The 21,663-nt window shown below is 37.6% G+C and overlaps 1 long non-coding RNA gene and 1 pseudogene across 6 annotated transcripts in view; both read right to left on the bottom strand.

Moving 5' to 3' along the window:
• The window catches only part of LOC107196190, a 393,663-nt gene that overhangs the window by 284,351 nt on the left and 87,649 nt on the right, over window positions 1–21,663 (bottom strand). The window lies entirely within an intron of this gene.
• Window positions 8,001–8,119, bottom strand: LOC112485524 (annotated as a pseudogene).

Below are 21,663 nucleotides of genomic sequence, written 5' to 3' on the forward strand. Positions count from 1 at the left end.
AGAAACACGTGCCACTTCTACTCAAAGTTCATTGGCCAAAACAGTCCTGTGCCTATAATCTGACCACAAAGGAAAGTTGGGAAACATTGGAAAGCTCCTGGATATAACTTCTTATCTCTGTCATAAAATATTACTAACATTGTAAGTTAACTGTAGGATATATGGTGAATAGAAACCAAGACACTGAATTAAGAACTATGTATAGGGCAAGACTGATAAAACCTATTAGCTGGTACGTGATTAGGCAGAGATTGAGCAGGGTAAAGAGAGGGGAGCAAAGCAGAGGGGATATTAAAGGGTATTAAGAGGATTAAAACAACAATTTAATTTCTCAGTACACACTTAGCTGGATGGTGGTGCTACAAACAATTAGTAAGACAGGTGGATGTGTTTGATAGGAGAGCGGTAACAAGTAAGGACCCATCTTTGGCTCGATGTAGATGCAAAACTACCACTTAGAAGTTCTAACTAGGTAGTTAGAAATGCTTTTGGGGAGTCACTGGCATTTAGAAGGATGTGTAGTTCCTTGAGGACTGCTTAGAACGTAACCAGAAGGAGCATGGCAATCAAGCACGGTTCCCAGGAGATGCATGAACCCCCAAAATACCTTCACAGATATGCTGCATTTGTGTCTGTGTCTAAAGCCTATCTGGTTGCAGTGGAATAGTCTAAGAGGCAGAACACTGACCTCAACAGACTGTGACATTTTGTTGCATGGTGATATTTTGTACAATGAGGTACAATGTGCCGTAAGTACAGGTGTATTATAAAATCAAACTAGTGCCAAAAAATGACCAAGATTTTGCTGAAATGTGTTAGAAGTTTACCTGATTAATCAGTAAGAGCCTTTATGATTAGGACAACCTCAGCTAACCCACGTTGAAGGAGCCTATTCAAGTAGTATAATGACTATGGATTTTTCTTACATCGTAAAATATTCTTAAGTTAATTGTGTCATAACTATAAATGACTTTTTAATGTTGTTTTAGGTCTGTTAATCCATTTGAATATAATCTCCAAACCCAATTTTCTAATTTCGTAAGGCCATGAGTTCATAATGGAAAATTAGGAATGTAGTATAGAGTCAGCAGAAAGGAGCCTTAAAGAAAAGAATCTGCGGACAAACCATATTTAAGTGTCCTACAGAGGTATGTAATAGACAAGAGAGGGTGTAGCCATAGAGTAAAAAAAGAACCAGAAGTAAACGGTTTCATGGAAGCCAAAGCAGCAAACGAGAGAGCTGTCACCTGGGTGGACGCGTAAAGCACCTTGTGCTCAGGGCACCGTTCGGAGCGATCGCCACAGCCTCGCTCAGTTCTGATGCAATGTAGGACTGGGAAAGTGTCTTGGCCATAGGGAAGTAAAGCGGGCTGTGACTCCAAAAAACTTTTGGAGAAGTTTGGCTGTGTCGTGCAGAGAGCAGAGATAAAATGATCTCTATACTTTTTCTCTACTTCATTCCAATCTACTGGGAAGACTGCTGGTTCACTTTGTATAGAAGTAAGGAAGATAGAAAGAGAAAGTAACGTTTAGGGCAAAGAGGCACACATGGAACATACATACATATGGATGATGCACAGATCCATACAGAAACTTAATTTAACAAAATAGCTAATGCTCAAGATCCTTCTCTTTCTTTAAACAACGTAAGAAAATGGATAGACTAATGCATTTTTGTTTCCTTATTCAAATCCCAAAATGGTACCACATTGTTTATATATTTCTCCTGCCAAAAATACTCAAACTTTTATATATGTCCATTTGAAAAGTTAGGAAGGAAATGTTTGCAAATAAATAAATATGGAAATGGTCAAGTTTTGGTTATGCCCCAAATCAGAATACATTTAGCAGCTATTTCTTTTCTCCTACATAGCAATATCTCTTGGATATACATTTTTTCCTGGAACTCTTTTCATATTTCTTCCTCTAAGTAAATAAAAATGTGACAAACGTTCCCATTTCTCCACTAATTCAACATGCCAGCATCAGTGGTCAAAGATTACTGGAGCATCCTGACTTCCCATATGGTCACTTATTCCATAGCATGCATACAAATATTAAAATTGCTTCAACTTATTTTTTAATAAAATCTGGTATTTACCAAATATTGAAAATATTGATACTATGGAAAAAAGTGATAGCAGCTCCAGTGTTCTCAAAACAAATGCTTTCTATTAGTCAAGCAACAAGTTCAGAACCATGTTTCAAGTACTGGTCACAGAGATTTCCTTCTCTACTAATGGTGACACATTTTTTTTTTTATTTAACATTGACAAAAATGTCTGTGCTACTGAAGGAAGGAAAGTTCTTCGATGTCATGTTTTATAAAAGGGCATTTCTTCCCAATGGGACACCTCCCTAACCTGGATATATTTTTATCTCTGATCACTAAGGTAACATCGGTGTTTTTATTTCTCTACCCATCACCTAACTCTCAGCCTTGTGTAGAGTTCTCTCCCTGGCTCTTGTCCCCCTTTTTTCTAATTGTTATCGATGAGTGATCTCACCTGTCCCCAAGGTTTCAAGTTGAGTCTAAGTGCTTATTTAAACTATTTCTTGTATTAAACTATTTCTTCTCCAAGATATAGTTTACTCACTTTCCAACTCCAGCCACGTACATCCAACAATCACATTAACTTAATGTGAAAAAATATAACTTATTATCTTTATCCTTAAATCTGTTCCAGCTCCAAAATAATATTTGATAAATTATGACACTATCCTCTCAAGCTCAAAAACTAGAAGCTTTAAAATTATGTCTCTCTCTCAGCTCTCTAACACAACAAATCATTTATCAAATCTTACTAATTTTTCCAAGAAATTATCTGTCCAGATTAGTTTATCTTCTTTACTTCCAATGCAATCCTCATAATGGGTCTGAAATCTCTCTTCCAGACAAGTAGAACAGCTTCCTATCTCTTATCCTCTATTTCCCCAAGTCTTTCCTCTCTCCAGTTTATTGTGTACACTCTTATCAGAAGCCTTTATATGAAATAAATATACTCATGCACCCATTGATTCCCTATCATTTACGATATAAAGTCCGAAATCTTTAACATGGCTTAAAATTCTTTACGGTCTGTTTCAAAACTCTCTCCAGACTCATCTGCCACCTGGACTTCTGAGTTCTTCAAAATCCCCTTCAATCTTGTGAATTTGTGCACTTTAGGTGTGTGGCTCCTTGTACCTGAAATATTCTTACCTACTTTGTTTCACTAGTAAACCCCTAAACACTTTTAAAAAGTTGTGATAAGAATTTCAAATGTTCATCCTTATCTCTGTTCTCCTCTTATTGTTGGGCACAATAATAGACGTAAGGCTATACAACCAAGTTCTAGACAATGAAATGTGGGCAGAAGTTGCCTGCCATTTCTAGGCCTGACCCCAATACTATCTACATAATTTTCTGTAATCAAGTGAAGTCTTCTGAAGCTTTAGAATATAGTCGCAAGTAGCCTGACTCACTGGATGACTTAAAATACGTTCCACATGCTAGAGGAAGCCTGACTCACTACATGACTCCACAGAGCAAGGCTCTCAGCCAACCAGCATTGCAACTGTGACATGAGCAAGAAATAAGCTTTTATTATGCTCAGTCACTGAGATTTAGGGATTGTTTTTTACTGCAGCTCTGCTTACTTACCCTAACTAATACAATGACCTAACAGGGTTATCATTCTCAAAAAACATCAAAGAGAATGATAGTTCTTTCCAACATGCTATTATGTTAACAAATTCATGCTCCCTTACAAAAACATAATATTCTGTACTTTATTTTTTCTGCTGAAGTTGTATTTTCCAAATGAGATTTTCCTAGGGAATATTATCCAAGAGGAGATAATGGGAGTGTTTTTTAAAAAATGAATTTCACGAGCAAATAATGACATTTGGGAAAAACGGGCTTAAATAAAGTTAAATAAGCATACATGACTGTGAGTACATTTAATTACAGACTTCTGAGTCTTTAATGTATAATGTGCTTCGAGAATCTCAAGAGGAGTTAGAGTATGCAGCATTTTCCAAAACTCTTTAATTAAGGAATGCTTTTTCAAGGCACATTTATCAATAACTCTCAACAGGTTCATAAGTAATATATTATGAGATTTACAAGATATGCTGAAGTAATGACCGTGGCCTCCGTGGAGGCAGGGTCTATATCATGAGTTCTAGATCCACATCACATAACACATTACTGAGCATACTCAAGAAGTCCAATTATTTGTTCATATGTGCCTCTTTTTCAAAGGGTAGCCTTTGTTTTCACACCAAACCAATCTTTAAAAAAGCTTTAGTTCTGGATCTTCTCCCTCCAAAATATATCATTTTATCAGACTATTCATGAGCAATGCAGATTTTTTGGAGTTTTGGAGTTTACTGAAACAGTTTGTGATAAATGAAGGAGAGAATTTGTATTGCACACCAAACTACTAACATCAAAATAAAAGCCTGTCCTCATCACCATCCCTCTTTAGCCATTACCTACAAGATACTATCTCTTTTTCTGTGATAGTCTCTAAATCTTACTCCCAGCTTCTTTCAAAGAGTAATCTGGTTCTTTTGCAGACCTCTCAGTCTAGGGCACGAGAGCATCACAAGCACTAGAGTCACGGCCTCTCAGTGGTCATTCTAAGAGTCTACCCATTTCCTTAGCTAGAATGATCCTACTAGGAAAATATTTCATCTACATCATTCCATAGTAGTATTTTTTACTTGTATTCTTATGAAAGTTGGTGCATTACCCCTTCTACATTTCCCCTTAACCAGATATAAAAAAATTTACTTATCTTTGTTAAAATTTTTATTATTTTGCATATTCTGATTTATCTGAGAATATATAAGATACATAATATATTAAAAATTTATAACACATGAATAGGTAGTCTAGGGAGTAAAAAGCATGTAGTATAATCCTTGGAAAACTCAATCTGATCATAGCCATCATCATCTTGGTCATCATCATCATCATCATCATAACTAGAAGCAGAGAGAAGAGGAGGGGAAGAATGAAGGGGAAGAAGAGGAAAAGAAGAAGAAATAACTTTTGATTTGTTCACCATGGACCAAGTACTGCACTATTGAATGCAAATCTCTAATATAGATAAAATACTTAAAAGTTTGGTACTACTTTTTGTTAAGAATTCTGATGATTCTACTTATATGGCCAAATTAATCACGCTCCTTCCTCTGTCCAAAATCTAAAGTAATTGAAAAGTGGTAAAAAATAAATAAACAAACAAACAAACAAACAAACAAATAAATAACAGATAGCTGTGAAAATAGTTTTATTACCATATGTTGCACTGGAGAAGTTAGTTTGGACTTATGGGCAAAATCAGGCTTTCTATTTCTTCCTCCTGAATTGAGTTTACTCAGTCAAAACTGCAGCTACCTTCCCAAATAAGGCTAGTTGAAAAAATAATAGACTACACATTAACAGGCTAAAGAAAAAAGGCACATGACATATCGATAAACAGAAATAAATATTTGACAAATCTAACAACCATTCGTGATAAATACTCTTAGCAAACTAGGAATAGAGGATAACTTTCTCAATTTGATAATGAATATCTACAAACGACCTGTAGCTAATACAATTCATAATGGTGAGAACATAGATTTCCTATTAAGATCATAAAAAAGGCAAGGATGTAACCTTTCTCTACTACTTTTCAACATCATACTGGAAGTTTTAGCTAATGAATATGACAAGAAAAGCAATTAAAGGTATACAAATTGGAAAGAAATGAAACAATCTTTATCTGCAGATGACATGATCATCTATGTAGAAAATCTTAAAGAATCAAAAAGGACAAAAAACTCCTTGAAATAATATTAATTATAGCAGGGTTATATGAGCTATGTTTAAAATGCAAAAGTTAATTGCTTCCCTATATCTTACATATATAAGTGGAATTTGAAATGAAAAACACAATACTATTGACATCAACTCCCCTCAAAATAAAACCCTTAGGTAAAAACCAAAAAAATATGTACAAGATCTACATGATGAAAAGTACAAAACTCTGATTAACATCGAAGAAGAATTAAACTTAGAGATATTTCATATTCATGGCTGAGAAGACTTAAGTTTGTCAAGACATCAGTTCTTCCCTACTCAAGCTATAGATTTAGCACAATCTCAAACAAATCCCAGCAAGTTATTCTCTAGATATCAACAAACTAACTACAAAGCTTACATGGAAAGGCATAAGATGCAGAACAGCTGACGCAATATTGAAGGAAAGGAGAAAAGTCAGAGGACTAACACAACCTAACCTAACGACATTATAGAGTCACGGTAATCAAAACAATGTGGTATTGAAAAAACACAGATAAATGGAACAGAATAAAGCCCCCAAATAGATCTACTTAAATTTAGTCAATTGATCTTTGACAGAGGAGTTAAGGCAATACAATGAAGGAAAGACAGACTTTTCAACAAATGGTACTGGAACAAATGAATATTCACATGCAAAAAATAAACAAATAAATCTAGGCATAGGCCTCATACCTTAAAAAAAATAAACACTAAATGGTCGACAGATCTAAATTTAAAATGCAAAACTATAAAACTCCTACCAGATTACATAAGAGAAAAGCTCGATGACTTTGGGTTTCGTGATGACTTTGGTTGGGTTTGGTGATTACTTTTGTGGATACAACACTAAAAACATAATCCACGAAATAAATCATTGAAAAATGATACGTACTAAAATTAAAAACTCTGTTCTGCAAAAGACAATGTCAAAAGAATGAGAAGACAGGCCACAGACTGGGAGCAAACATTTACAAAGAACATATCTGATAAATGACAGTTATCTAAAGTATACAAAAACCCTTAAAATTCAGTAATAAAAAATGAATAATCTGATTAAAAAGGAGCAAAAGACCTGAACAAACACTTCAAGAAAGAAGATACACAAGCAAATAAGTATATAAAAAGATACTCTATCTCATATTTCATTTGGGAATTGCAAATTAATACAGCAATGAGACACCACTACACACCTATTGGAATGGCCAAAATTTGAGACACTGACAATATCGATCGCTGACAAAGATGTGGAGCAACAGGAACTTGCATTCATTGCTGATGGGAATACAAAATAGTACAGCCACTTGGAATGAGAGTTTAGCAATTTCGTGTAAAACTAAACATACTTTGCCATGTGATCCAATAATAATGTTCTTTGATAATTACCCAAATGAGTTGAAAACATATGTCCATCCAAAATTCTGCACACAAATGTTTATAGCAGCTCTATTCATAATTGCCAAAATGTGGAAGCAACCAAGAGGTCCTTCAGTAGGTTAATGGATAAACTGTGATACACCCCAAAAAATGAAATACTTATCAGCACTAAACAGAAATGAATTATCAAGCCATGAAAAGACATGGAGGAAACTTGAATGCATATTAGTAAGTGACAGAAGCCAATCTGAAAAGGTTACATACTATATGATTCCAACTACATGGCATTCTGGAAAACGTAATACTGTAGAGAAAGTAGTGGCTGGCAGAGGTTGGGGGAAGAGGGAAGGAATGGATAGGTGGAGAACAGAGGAGATTTAAGGCATCAAAACTCTTCTGCATGACACCGTAACGGTACATATGGACCATTATATATTTGTCAAAACCTATAAAATGTACAGCACCAAGAGTGAACCCAAATGTAAATTCTGGACTTTGGGTGATAATGACGTGTCAGTGTGGGTTCATTAATCATAACAAATGGTAGTAGATACTGATAGCTGGGGAGGCTGTGTGTGGTGGGGGTCACAGGGTCTATTTAAACTCTCTGTATTTCCTACCCAATTTTGCTGTGAACCCACTACTGCTCTAAAAAGTAAAGTTATTTTAATAAATAATTAATTTTTAAAAAAAAACCTTTTTTTATTTTTTATTTTATTTTTTTTTAGGCAAGGCAACCCTTGGTTGACGTCACAGATTGCAAGGACCTTGTCAGCTTACAATCTCTTATTTTTTATTTATTTTTTTATGCCTACAGCACCTGGTCTTCCTAGGTGGTCTCCCATCCAAACACTAACCAGGCCCGACCCTGCTTCGCTGCCGAGATCAGACGGGATCGAGCTCGTTCAGGGTGGCATGGCCGTAGATCAAAAAAAACTTTGATGTGCTAACAGAAGGCACAGTCTACAGCCAATGGACACCTAAGAGTTGTAGAATCTCAAGAAGTAGAACCCCAGACAAATGACATTGCAGGCGCCAAGAGAGAGATTTCAGTGGCAGGGAATTCAACATAAGACCCTCGTTCCCTATTTAATTATTTGCAGAAAGGTATCAAGAGCACTATAACACAGCATTCCAGAAAGACAGCAAAATGGCAAAAAGAAAAAAAAAAAGAAAGAAAGAAAAGGTTTAGAGAAGGTTACTTCTTAAGATGGTCCTCAGCGCCTCCTGCCTCCCACACCCACAATCTTTCACATCGCCTTACTTTCAGTCACCAGCAGAACATTTCAAAGTTAGGAGCTATCACCTCCATCACTAGATTACAAAAATCTGACTTCCACCTTGGTAGCGAACTCCCTCCATTGCCTGACGAAGCAACTTGCCATGTTGGGGATGGTCATGTAGCAAGGAACTGAGGACAGCCTCCTGTCAACCACCAACTAGAAACTCCGGCTCCCAGTACAATAGGCCAGAAAGAATCTAATTCTGCAAATACCATATAATGAACTTGGAAGGAGATCTTTCTTCAGCCGGGTTTCCATATGACACCCCGGCCCTTGCTGAAAACGTAACCAGTCTCATGAGAGACACTGAACCAGGGACCCAGGGAGGCTGTACAGACCCCTGACCTGCAAACACCGTGAGAAAATAAATGTGTTACTTTAAGTGTCTAAGTTTGTTTTAATTTTTATGGAGAGATCGATAACTAATATAACTAATATAAGGGCTTGCCAGTTTCCTCTGCCAGGTCTGTTTAATGCTAAATGTTTTGCTTTGATTGTATTGATACTACTCAGTATCAATGAAACTTAACCAAAACATTTAGCTAAACCAAAACATTCACAGAGAAGACTGCTGTGCAATTTAGTGTAGAGCATTTCCTGATGCAGTGCATAGTGATTATAATAAATCATGTATTGTCTCGAAACTTTGGATCACTCATAGGCACTATCCTATGCTAATAGTATGCCACTACTGTAGCTATCATTAACAGTCACTGTGTGACCTTAGGCAGATTATATCATTTGTCTGAGCTCCAATTTCCTTACTTTTTAAATGGATATAGGAAGAGGATTACATGAGCTAATTTATACAAAGTTTTACTACAATTCCAAGACCACAGAATTTAGTAAATAATGACTCACATTACTGTAAAAGTTGTAAAAGGAATCCATTACCTGTCTAACTAGTTTACACCTAAGGAGGTGGCCTGAGGCTGTAGATGCAAAACAGCTTTCCCACCACACTGCACTGATGTAATTTCTTGAACATTGCTTACTGTCTTCTAGGGAAACGGGCAAATCTTACAATTTACCAAAAAATAGTTTTCCAGGAATCTGTGATTAACAGACTCTACCGAATTAAAAGACTTCAAAGAGAAGGAAGCCAGCGAGAGAACAGAAAAAACTGGTCTTGCAAATCCTTAATTAATTATTATTGTTACCACAAAATCAGGGCAAAATATACATCAAAAGATTTTTTTTTCCTTGAGAACAACTCCTTACCCCAACCCCAAACAAAGTAGACTCTGCTGAAAAATATGAGGAAATGAGAAAATCAAGAATAATCTTCAACTGCTTTTAGTCCTTGGAATTCAAAAGGAAGGTCTCGATCTCTTCGGTACTGAATCCAATAAAACACTCTTGATTCACTCAAGCATGGAGGGAGACAAAATTACTACGTAACCATAGTGCATTACCTTTCCTTATATAGAGTATTACCTTTATTACCACTCCATTAAACAGCATTTGGGCATCTTTTCTAAATAAACACCTTACAAAAATTCCTCAAAGTATATTAATAAATATAAAATACTCTAGAATAATTTCTTGCTAAAAAGTTATTTATAAGAAACATGCATTTAGTAAAACATAAAGCAGATGAGATTGAAAGAGAAAATCCATCTCAAGTCCATTAAAAGACTAGCAAAAATGAAAACAATATGGGCCACACCTATCTGTGCCAAACTTTGTGTCAGGTGTCATCTCATTCTCAAAATTCTCTTGTAAAGGTTCCTGCAAGTTAGGTGTCACTTCCGTTATCATTTCACAGACTAGGAAACTGTATCTCTGTGGTTATTTTATTTACTGGGATATGTGTACATTTATATTCTCGCAATACTTACATTCTAAGAATGCTTACATTCTAAGAATTCTGGAATTTCTCAGAAGTAAAGCCCTCTTTACTTCTAGAAGTTGGACAAAAGCTGGTGGCTTCTAATTTTACAAAGCGGAAACAAGGCTGCTTTTTAAATGAGATTGCATTTTTTTAAAAGGATTATTCTACACTGAAACAAATATCTATAATAAAACCAAATAATAAACAGATGATCACTCTGATGCCTGAACTCGAGGAGTGACCTAAATTCCTACCTGACTGCCTACCACTCTGCTGAAGAGTTTTCATTTACCTTTCAGTGACCAAGGAAAGCAGCAGCTACATGAACACTGACTTTTTCATTTGTGAGCTTTTGGGGCTTTGTTGATATTTTATTTTCCAGTTCAAATAAAAATCGTATTGAATTGTTGCAATATTTTGTCAGTAATTTCTGAGCAATGAGAAGCATGAGGAAGGTTCAGGGAGCTCAGGGTGTGGATTCTGGCTCTCTTGCTGAGGCAGTTGCCCACGGTGTGGCTCATTTCAGTCACCTGACACAGGTGTACACCATGGTGGTATAGAGGTGTGGGAAGGGGTCATTCCCAAAGTACAGCTTTCTGTGAACTAATGGCAACTAAATGGCCTGGTGTTTACAGATATCATCCTCATCCACTTTATCTGGCCCTTATGTCTGCTTTTAAGCAAAGCTTCCTATGATTTTAAAGACCAACCAGAAAGGCGACTATGATAGTTTCCTAGAGTCTCCATAAAAAATTACCACAAACTTGTTAGATTAAAACAACAGACATTTATTCTCTCACAATTCTACAGGCCAGAAGCCCAAAGCCAGGACATCTTCGGGGCACACTCCCTCCCAGAGGCTCCAGGGGACTACCACCCCTGCCTACCAGCTTCTCGTGGCTCCAGGCATCCCTGCACTTGGGCTACCCCACTCCAGGGTCTTCTTCTGTCTTCACGTGGCCTTCACTCTTGTGTGTCCCTGTGTCCCCTCCTTCTGTCTCTTATAAGGACATGGGTCATTAAATTTACAGCCTACTCTAAATCCAGGATAATCTTATCTTGAGATTCTTAATCACATCCCCAAAGAACTTTTTTCCAAATAAGTTCAGTCATATCTACAGTTTCCAGGGGTAAGTCATGTCTTTTGGAGAGTCACCATTTAGCCCACTAATAAAGTCTCAGGTTCCAAAGCCCAGCCTCTGGGCTCAGGTTCACCTGGCTGGAAATCTGGTCTTCAATTCTCAACTGAATGACCAGGAACACTTTTCTCATCTATATAATGTGGATAGTATAAGCACCTGTGCCCTGGCTGGTAGTGAAAAATCACATGATGGAGCGTGTAAGACCCTTGGCAGACTGTCTGGCACAAATGTGCCCTGTGATTACTAGCTATCTCCTCAAGAGTTAACATTACTAGAGATGGCTAAGCCTATGCAGGCAAGAGTAGCTAGCCAGCATCCAGCCAGACAGAATCTAAGACATGTATGTACATCATGAGCCTCTTGCTTTAAACGAGCTAATTTTATAAGATGGAATCCCAAAGCTGAAAGGAAACTTACGAGATCAGCCAGGCCAATTCACCCAATTCTGAAGGTAAAATTAATGCTCAGAGAGAAAACATGTTTTATCTATAACTACACAACAGAAACTAGAACCAAGGACTCCACACTTCCTGTTTAGTTCCTACTTCTGTATACTAGTCCTTAAATGAATCATTTGTGATAACTATCTCCATTGACTCTGTATACTAGTCCTTCTTAAATGAATCATTTGTGATAACTATCTCCATTGATATTTAAATTAAAATCTTGAAAAAATATGTGTTTTTTTTCCATTTTAGAATGTTTTCTCCAAACGGACTTTACTTGTAAAGTAATCAGGGCTGGTCGTTTTAATTGTAAGAGCACATACTGGTATACCAGCCTAAAGCAGATCCCCTCAGATAAATTACCATCCCCTCCTCTCCACTGAAGTGAGCATAAAAGAAGTGAGCATGCCCATGTTGACCCACTCACTCCTCCACTGTACAGTAAAAAGCGTGTAATCGTGTTTTTGTGATAATGAGCTCAGAAATTTTCTAATAATACGCTGCTGTTGTCTGTGTCGCTATAAACTTAATAAGCATCTTATGCAAAGAATCTGTTCTTGAGATTGCAAAGGTGAAAAGGGAGAAGGGGAAGGCATATTCAGAGGTGGAAAGGTACAGCCCAAGAGCAGCAGTTTGCCAGAATAAAGGTCTGAGAACCTCATTTGACACAATCGTTATCCTTGGTTTGGACTAATATTACAATGATTTGTCCTACTTCATTTTTAATTGTATAATTGTATTTGTTTTCACTTCTATTTGCTCATAGAAATTTGCCTAGCACTCAAGCCTCTTTATTTACATCTGATTGCTGCATAGTTATTTTTGCATTTATCTGCTCCCCTTCCAGATGGCATATTCCGTGAGAACTGAACAGAGATCCTCTTCCACAATGGAAATGCCTCAGAGTGGGGCCCACTTTATCTTACCCACGACTGTCCCTCCAAGGTGCAGCACACCAATGGGCACACGGTGACATCCAAATAATTCATTGTTAAATGAGTTGATATTCCCTCGAGTTCATTCTCACTCAACAAGCATTTATTAATTTGGACATGCAGAGGAGCTCGCTTTCTAAACATTCACTTTTGCGTCTTCTACACAATGTACTGCACGTGGTTAATATTCGAATGAGTCTACTGAATACACCATAGAAAGAGTTTTGGAAAGACTGTAAGATGGTTACCCAATTTATTACAAATAGAAGTATGGTTAACCTCATCTTAAATTACCTTGAGAGTTCTAAAGCCAACATTCCCAGCTGACAAATTTTATTTCTAGAGTTAATGGTAGAATAAAGGACCTATGTACTAAAAATGAATTGTGGCCCTAGCTTGGCTGGTGACAGTCATATTGGGGCTATGCCAAAAGCCTTTTAACATGGTCCATCTGGCCTGACACAAAGAGGGGCCTGCCACCACGGCCTACAGCTGGGCTTGGGAGGGTATGTAGGCACTGTCGCTGGACAACTAGGACAAACTAGGCAAGGCTGCCACTAGCTGGTTGATAACAAGTCTTGGTGTGAGCCCTAAATAAAGCAATTATATTAGAACAGCTCAAGGCACAGCCACTTAGAGAAGAAGCCCAGATGCTCTTTAGTTCAGGGTACCAAAATGTCAAGTTTACCTTCAGCTTAGTGGATATGCTCATGAAATGGAAGAAAGGAAGGAAGGAAGGGAGGGAGGGAGGGAGGGAGGGAGGAAGGAAGGAAGAAAGGAAGAAAGGAAGGCAGGCAGGCAGGCAGGCGGTGAGACGGCGCCAGTGAGGTGAGTAAACAGAGCGTTTTGGCTTCCTCGGTTGCCATCACAAAGTGCCACAAATCGAGTGGCTTAAACAATAGGAATTTGTTGTCTCCCAGAACTGGAGGCTCAGGAGTCTGGGATCAAGGTGCCAGCAGGAACGCGCTCCCTCACAGCGTTAGCAAAGAGTCTGTTTCGGGCCTGTCTCCTAGCATCTTACTAGAAACTTGCTCCTTGGCTTGTGGGGGCAGACCTCCTGCCTTCACGTGGAGTTCTCCCTGCGTGTGTCTCTGTGTCCAAATTTCCCTTTCTTATTAGGTTACAGTCATTGTGGATTATGTGCCCACCATACTGCCAGTATGACCTCATCTTAACTAAAGACATCTGTAACAATCCTATTTCCAAATTAGGTCTCATTCTGAAGTAGCAGGGGTTAAGACTTCAGCATTGGGGTAGTGAGGGTTAAGACTTCAACATCTTTTGGGGGACACGATTTTCCATTTATAACAATGAGTAGCATAATCGATTAAAGGAAGGTGACGACCAGGCAGGACTTTTGCAATGAGGGGCTGGGTGATCCAAGTTTCTCTCATTTTAGGTACAGATAGTTTGAACTGGTTTGAAGGCTGAAGGTAATTTTTGAACACAGGTTCTGTGTGGGCACGATTTCTCTCTTTACTCATTCCAAGACAGCTCACTGAGGGAACCTAGGCCAGCCAAGGCAAATGCGAAAATACAGGCCCAGAGCAATCGGTAGAGTTAAATTCTGTGCTTGTCGCCTTAACGATCTGACTGATGTTAAAGAGCTGGATTTGATGTGTGCTGGAGAGCGGTGGGCAAATAAACCTGCTCAGGCAAAGACCTTGACATTTTTTGAAGGAAAGATATTATTCAATTACTTCTCCTCTCGCCAGCACTGACTTTCAGGCGGCCCAGCACTATACATTTTCGGCTCTTTGGAGTAAATCACTTAGCAAGAGATTTCGTGTCATTTCAGACTGAAAGGGACATAGGACTTCTTCTCCGCCCTTCTTTGAATCAACGTGGCTATTTTTCAATATTAATAAAAAGTGCCGTTTCTGTAACACTAAGCTCGAACTCCATTCTCTCTCCCGAGTTCCAAGGATTTGATGGCAAGCTTGGCGTACTAAATTTTACAGCTCCAAATCAGTGTTGAACACAACAGCGAGCCCAGTGCCCTATGGTAATATGAGAGCGTGATTATTTTTGGACCAAAACCGCTTTACACAAGCACAGCTGCAAAGGTCTTATTCCACTTGCAGGAGATGGTCTTTCTATTCCGAATAGTATCCAAAAGCCATAGAAACCAAGCTCAGACAGCGTTATTAATATGAAATAAAGTTATGTCACACTTAGTTTTCAAAGATAGTAAATCCACCAACACCAGTTAAATGAAATAAATATTTGAAGTCTGAAGTGAACATCTATGAGAGAGCCAGGAAAAATGAAATTTTCAAATCTGGTTTAGGAAAAAAAAAATGTCTGTTTCATTAAAGATTAACTATATATTGACTACAGAAATGTTATTTATTCAACGATAAAACTGTTTAAACTGAAATTGTTAAACATGCAACATGGGTGGACCTAGAGGATTTTATGCTAAGTGACAAAAATCAGACAGAGAAAGAAAAATACCATATGATTTCACTTCTGTATGAAATCTAAAAAACAAAATTAATGAATAAACAAAACAGAAACAAACTCATAGATACAGAGAACAAACTCATAATTGCCAGATGGGGGGGTGGGGGTTTGGGAGGATGGGTAAAAAAGTGAAGGGATTAAAAAGTACCAACTGCCAGTTTTAAAAATAGTCATGGGATGTAAAATGCAGCATAGGGAATATAGTCAATAATATTGTAATAACTATGTGTGGTGCCAGGTGGATACTAGACTTATCAGGATGATCGCTTTTTAAGATATATAAATGTCTAATCATTATGTTGTAACGTGAAATGAATATAACACTATATGCCAACTGTAACTAAAAATAAATTTTTAAAAACTTTTAAAAGAAATTATTAAAGATAAAAACACAGCCCTGTAAAGCTGACTGTACAACAGAGTGGTGAGCAGGGGTCACGAGTTTCTGGAAACATCCAGTCCAATCATGTTGCTTCACTCCTTAAACACTTTCTTGGTACTCCGTTGAGTTCGGAGAACCTTTCAAAAAGCCCTTAAGAATCTAGTCTCTAGTTGACCCTTAGCCTCCTCTCTGAACTCTGCTTATCTCAGTTCCTTAACCCTCCTCCAGGCTCCCATCACTCCCTTCCAGGCACGTTGTGCATACAATACAGGTCCTGCTCTCCAGAAGCCTTGGGTATCTTCACCCCAGGGGTCAAGAGACAACCTCTGAAATGGGCTGGGTACACCTTTGTGGTCACCTGTGTTGCAGCTATTACCGTATGTTTCATACTAGAAGGTCTAGAAGTCTACCTCTCTCACCAGCTGCACGCTCCTTAAGAGCAGACACTCAAACAGTCCATTTTATTTGGTCAATACATGTTCAATAATTAACTGTTGAATGAACAAGTGAAAGTTATCACGAGATGTTCACTGACCATATCTCACATGTGATACGATAATTACACGTGTTTGCCAAAAATAACTAACAAAATTAAACTCTATTTATAGAAAATCAGGTGTCGCGTAAGAGAGAAGATAAGTCATTTTACACAGGTTCAACGAATATCTGTATTTCCCTGTGTAAAAAGAAATGTATTTATAGGTTCAACAAAAGGCATGTAAAAGAATGTTCATTGGAACACTATTCATAATAGCCTCAGTCTGGAAACTACCCAAATGCTCCTCAACAGTAAAATAAATAAAAATTATGTATCCACCCAATAGAACACTTCACAGCCACGAGAATGAACAAATTACCACTGTATGCAACAACATGGATGAATCTCACAGACATCAAGTTGAGCAAAAGACACAAGAGTAAACAACAGCCGGCAAAACTAACAAATTGTGTTAGAAGTGAGGATAAGTGTTACCCTGGTGATGAGTTTTGACTCAACGGGCATAAGAACGCTGCTGGAGACTCTCCGTTCCTTGATCTACATGCTGTTTACACAGATGTGTTTAATTTGTGAGAATACATTGAACTGGACATCTGATATGTTCATTTTTCTGTACCTATGTTGTACTTCAGTACCAAGTTGTAAAAATGGCCTCTACATCCATTAGTTTTCCATATTCAGTGCTATAGAAAAAAGCCGCCATGGCGAAGTCATTGGACTTATATTTTAAATAATTATTCACTAAGAGGATCTGAATAATGTGAAAGTTTGAAAAAATTATCTAAAAATTTATGAACAAAAATATGTGTTTTGGAAACAGATACTAGCAAGGAACTCTGGTCACCTTGATGTATTTCAGAGTCCTGAAATCCATATGCAGTTCCAATTATAGATCTCTTTTAGGTTTGTTTGCATGCTGCTTTAAATATATGTTTTTTGTTATTATTGTTGTGTTTGTTTGTTTTTTGTCATGGGAACTCTGGCAGAAATTAAACCTCCTAAAATATTATTAAGCATATAAAAGTATATAGCTATATTATTGTGCTTCCAAAAGGCCTTCCACTTATTCAGTCAAGCAGGTGTACTGATTTCTCAGGCCACAGCCACTATCATTCGGGTAATCTCTACGCAAACAAGAGCCCAACTGCCAGGTTCTTTACACTTTCCAAAGCCAACAGAATAGGTCTGGATATTACTCCTGGAAAAAAAGTATTATTGGACCATATAATTTACAAAAAATATTATTTTTCAAATAGTGGCAGCTTTGTTCTATGGCAGAGGTCAGGAAATGTTGTCTGAAAATATCCAGAGAGTGAATATTTAGGCCTTGCACACCATATGGTCTCTGTCACAAGCATTTAACCCTGCTCTCGTAGCTTGGAATCAGCCATAGACAATAGGTAAAGGAATGAGTGTGGCTATGTTCTAATAAAACTTTATTTACAAAAACCTAAGCGTGCCATATTTGGCCTGTGGACTATAGTTTTCAAGTCCAGTTCTAGTGGGATAAAAAAGGTATTCTGATTTTTTTTTTTTTCATTTTTCCTATGTGGCTATCAAACTAGTGTTATCAACATTCACTGGTTCCTAACCTAAGATAACCAAATTTTTGGATGTCCTTAAACTCTTCTCAATATTAAAGTTTGATGAAAATAATACCTTTATCTAGCATGCATAGACTAACAGAAATGTAAGTCTCATGCTTTTCACTAGAAATCTCCCAAGTTCTTATTTTTAAAATATTTTTCCAGCCTCTTTTCCTAGCTAATTGCTATTGGCCCTTCAATGTTCAGCTTAAAACTCAAGTCTTTACAAAGCCTTCCCTGATGCCTCAGCCTAGGTCATCTCCCCTCACGTGAAATCCACTTCTTGATATTACTTATCTCAGTCAAATAAGCAACTTAGAATAATTTATTAACAAATTCTAAAGCCAGACTGCCTAGGATTAAATCTCAGCTCCAAATTTATTAGCTTTGCAACCTCTGACAAGTTGTTAACCTCTCTGTGCCCATGTCTTCATTTTTAAAATGGAGATAAGAATAGTAACTTACTATACAGGGTTGTTGTGAGGATTAAATAATTAAATGCGTGAAGTACTTCTAACAATACATGCATGTAGTAAAAATTATCTTTCATTAGTAATAGTTAATAATTGAATATTCATCTATTCGCTTAGTGAAAAAATATTGATAAGGCAACAACTATATATCATATATCTCTCCATTATAATATGAGCTCCATAAATGCAGAATTATCACGAATTTAGTGGTTTATAATAACATCATGTATTAGCTCACAGCTCTGTAGGTCATAATCCACTTAGATCTGTGCTCAGAGCATCACAAGTCCAACATCAAGAGGCTGGCTACAGTAGGCCCTTATCTGGAGTATAATGAGTATTCATTACGTGCTGTGTGGTAGGCAGAATTTCTTACTTGAACCTATTTCCCATTCACCCCTGCCATAGATTCCATGCTCTAATCCCTGGAGTTTGGGAATATAATGAGATGTCACTTCCATAATTATGTTATGCTATAAGGCACAGTTGACCTTAAAATAGGAAGACTATCTGGATAGGCTCATTGTAATCACGTGAGCCCTTAAAAGCAAAGAGCTTTCACTGACTGGTGGTCAGTGAAGTCAAAGATTCACAGCATGCAGGGATTAGATGGATCATTACTGGCTTGAAAATGAAGGTGCTTTAAAAGAAAGGATGCAGATTTCCCTAAGGAGCTGAGATGGGCCCTGGCTGTCAGTCAGTAAGGAAAGACCTCGGTCTTACAACCACAAGGAACTGAATTCTGCCAATAACAGGAACTGAATTCTGCCAACAACAGGACTGAGGAAGAATGAGCTTGTAAATGGATTCTTTCCCACTCTCCAAACAAGAGTCCAGTCCAGCCAACATAACTTCACCTCATGTTGACCAGAGGCTCATATCAGTGGAAAATAAGTGTATTATTACTGAATAATGAATAAATGACTTCTGCTTGGTATAAAAAAAATGCATAACTAAAATTTATAAAGAATATTTTATAAAAGACTCATTTAGATTGAAAGTTGAGAGTAACTTTCTTAAATAACTGGTACTCACCAGGTAAACAGTGAGAGTAAACTGCTTAATTCATTTACTCAGTCAGTGACTACTTTAAAAACACTGTTATAGGCATTGTGCTGAAGGTTTGATGGAAAACAGTTGAGGACATGCAGAGTTCCTGTCCTCCCAAAACTTACGTCACAGTGGGAGAAGTCAAGGGATAGTGGTTAAGAATGTGGAGACTAGAGAATGACGGCCATCTTCAAACGTGGGCTCCAACTCTCACGAGCTACAAAATGTTGGGCAAGTTACTTAACACTCAGCACAGTTTTCTAATCTGCAAAAGTTAGATAACAATACTATGTGTTCATAACAAGTATTGTGAGGATTAAATTAGTTACTTAATTTAGCTGTCTAATATTTGTTACTGGTAAGCACTTAATAAATGTTCAACACATTTGTTGTTAATATATTTAATCGTTAACTAATTTTGAAGGGTAAAAGGAGAGATTTCTCATAAAAGGTAACTCTTACACTGAGTTATTACAAAATCCCATATGTAAAAAGCATGCCGCACAATGTTTTTGTAAATGTTAAATCAGTCAACGTGAATTTCTCTCTCCTCTCAAATCCTTAAAATTGACATAAACCCCTCATGCATTCCCTCTCAGAAAACCTTTTATTTATTGATAAGGACTTTATTTTTAATTTCGTTGTTTTCTTTGCCTTTCTAGTCTATTAGCAAACTCTTTAAACCTCGGTTATAGTTTTATCGAAGGTCATTTACTTGGAGGAATGGTTTCTTGCACAGAATAATCTAAGAAGTAGAATAAAACCACTCGTGAATGTGAAGTTCTTCTGCCTCCCTACATTCCTGTAAGAACTGAAAAATGGCTTCAACGGAAAGGCTTTCATGTTTGTTTATTTCAAATAATTTTTGTTGAAAATCTTCCTGAAATATGCCAAACTTTCGCTTTGCCTTAGTAACCATAAGTTGATGGTAATAACATAAGTTGTCTTTAACGACTGAATAAAGCTTTTCCACTCTATATCATCAATATTGGTTGTTGTCTTGTCACTGGCTTTATCCTCAAGTGCTAAAAATATATCTGCTATTGAAATTTTCAGATTAGTTGTGCCTATTTGGAATTACAACAATATATCATGTTCTCTAAATTATATCTTAGGGGTAGCAAATGCCAGTAAATATTAAACTCTGGCAAAACACAAAGGAAATTAAGAAAGTGGTAGTGTATGGGAGAATTATAATTTCCCAGCCCCTTGAAGTCAGGCCTGGTCTTCATCTGAATTAGCCAATGAAAAGTTAATGTGAGCACAAGTGAGGTCTCTAACTCTGAGGTTGAAAGTTTTGAACCAACATGTGTTCCATGTCATTGTCTTCTTTTCTTTCTGCCAAGAGACTAGGAATATTCCAGATAGAAACAGTTCCATTAGTCTGGATCTCAGAGTAAAGATGGCATGGAACATCCAATTTGAGATGGACTTACAGCAAGAATGAGAAATATTCAATGCTGTGTTTGTTACCACAGTATAACCTAGCATATACTGACTAACACATATAATAATAGTGATTCTTTTATCGAAGAGTTTTGCATTTTTCTATATAAACCAGGCACAAAGTAGACATTTATAAAGAAATACAAGCAAAGCCTGTTTCTAAAGGAGCTTACAGTATTGTGGGATGAAAATACTACTGACTTGTACTCTCTTCGGCAGCACATATACTAAAATTGGAAAATACTACTAACTGGAGAATTAGGTTACTCGCAAATTGCCTTCCATCTATATTCCTATCCCTGCATTATAAAATTGGCTGGTCCCTATGACAGAGCAGAGAAGATGAAGCATTATGTGAGGCAGAGATAAGAAAACCTCCAGCGAGGGGTCCTGGTCCTTCCATGAACCTAAGTAACAAGGTGGTCGGTCATCTTTTCTTCTCGTAAGCACATCCCATGGCAGGCACATGAGTGTACACAGGGAAACAACGCAGCGAGGAAGTCGCGAGAGGCTGTCAGGAAGTGGACTTCGCTCTCGTGGTCGACGGGGAGGAAAACAGAACCCACTCAGCAGTCAGCACTCCTCCAGCTCGAAAGACAGTGATTCCCAGCAACCCTCGCTGCCGACTCCTCCACCACCCAGAACTGCTCCCCAGGTCATCAAACACTACCGTGTATCACGGGACGTGGGAGGCCTGGTAACAGAACCGCAGAAACACAAAGACCGCTTTATGATTTGGCCGTGGCCTGCGTTTGGTTTTCCCAGGAGTCTGATACATGGAAGGGAAGCAAAGGAAGCCAGCACGACGTGGGTCTGATGGCTGTTCTCTCTGCGCTTCTAACAGGGGGACACAGCGTTTTATGGGCCTCGTAACAGAGTTTATGAGGCTTTGATGGGCAGTTGGCAGCAAACGCTGACTACAGTGACCT

Source organism: Pteropus alecto, unplaced genomic scaffold (assembly GCF_000325575.1).
Source record: "Pteropus alecto unplaced genomic scaffold, ASM32557v1 scaffold5, whole genome shotgun sequence".
NCBI lineage: Eukaryota > Metazoa > Chordata > Mammalia > Chiroptera > Pteropodidae > Pteropus > Pteropus alecto.